Source organism: Capsicum annuum, chromosome 8 (assembly GCF_002878395.1).
Source record: "Capsicum annuum cultivar UCD-10X-F1 chromosome 8, UCD10Xv1.1, whole genome shotgun sequence".
Classification (NCBI taxonomy): domain Eukaryota; kingdom Viridiplantae; phylum Streptophyta; class Magnoliopsida; order Solanales; family Solanaceae; genus Capsicum; species Capsicum annuum.
This window is the reverse complement of record NC_061118.1, coordinates 27,659,799-27,661,651: the sequence shown is the minus strand read 5'-3', so window position 1 is coordinate 27,661,651 and position 1,853 is coordinate 27,659,799.

The window sequence follows — 1,853 nt, the reverse complement described above, 5'->3', positions numbered from 1 at the left end:
TTTCAAATTTTTTAGATTTCTTTTGAAGCCCCTATGGAACCTTAAAATAGTGGATCAGTGCGATCTTAGCATGATGCATCGACTATCGAATTGATTAATATTTTCCAAATCTACTAGCGTCCAATTCCAATGAATTGACGTGAACATGGAATGACACGTTGGCTATCATATTGATTCCATTAACGCGCTGTGTCGACCTGTGCCTCGTTAACCCAGTTTATAGTCATTTAAAAGACCATGTTCTTAGGGGTATTTAGGTCCTTTTTCCTCAACCCACATCTCCCAAAACATGAAGTTAAACTCCCTATAGAGCAAATACAGTCATTTATTCTCTAATTAGCTCAAGAATAAAACCCTAGGTGCTTAAGATTCAAATAAAGAACTTAAGATTCAACCATAAACTTTTAGAATTCTTCAACACAGATATGTGAAGTGTTCATCCAAGGGTTCCTTCCACCCTTGGAGTCCAAGAATTTCTTTTAAACTTCAAGTAATTGATTTTATGATTTCCATGGTATGAATTAAAGTGTATCCATGATTGCTATTTGGATTAAGTTCCTAATTCATAATTATATATATATATATATATATATATCATATGAAATCGATCATTATATGTGTAGATACGTGTGAATCTATGACAAACCCTTGACTTGTGAAATTAGAGATGAATTATTATGCTCACTTGTTGTTTAATACTATGTGCATATTCTATGCTCACCAAGTGCTTGATAAAGTGTCCATGTGAACTATTAAGAGAATAAAATCATGTCAAGATATCTTATTTGCAAGTTATACCATGCAAGTGTTTGTTAAAATGCTCGAATGTATGAATGATGATCAAGTTCATAGTTTACATATTTCATGTTATGTCATGTCTCTTAATTTATATTATCGAGTCCTGGGGGTACTTGTACCCGACAGTTTAGCTCGTTACCCAGAGCCATGGTCAATCATAGAACAGTATCAATCACAACACAATCAGTAGTACTCTAAATCAGTTATAGAACTCAGGAAAACTCAGTAGAATCCATATTTGTCCAGTCTAATTTAGTATCTAGTGCAGACCTCAGTAAACTCAGTTAGCTAATAGAATTTAATAGTATTCTGTCAGTTAATGTAACTCAGTAAACTCAATTTATTTCAGCTAAAAAGCAACCTCAGTAACCGTCCAGTCCAACCTATTACAGACTAGAAATCAGTTCAGTGTCTATTCAGTTGGGAGTAGGATTCAGCACCGAGTTAACCCAGGGATGGGGGCATTCCTATCAGCAGAGAGTTTGACCCTTATCAACAATCCCTAAATTAGAGAACTACATAGCCAGAGTAGGTTGAGGTATATTTCTACCAGATATTATGAGGTTTGATACTTTTCATCTGAGTTATCCTATCAGCGAGGGTTGACAAAAAAGCTTTCGGTCAAAGAGAATTAACTCAAAGCTTGTCCTTACTTATGGAACGGTATTGATACCCTTACAACTAGGGTTACAGGTTGGACTACAAATCAACTAGATAAAGGGCATGTTGTTTAGATGATTACCTCCTACAATCTTAATTCCATCCTTAGTATAGAACTCAGTTTAGTTCTACAGATTCAGGACTATCAAAAATGGTCACTCAGCTTAGTATAAAACTTAGTAAGATTCCACAGTACTCAGAACTATCAGATATAGTCATTCAAATAATCATTAATATAGTATTCATAAACCCAAATATTGGTTATCAGTATTTCAATTTAGTACTAAGTATTAGCACGATTTCAGTTACAGTCTATGTGTTCATGCATGTACTCTTACTCGGTTATACTCATGTTATTCTATTATTATTGTTCATGTACATGAACCCATGCTTTT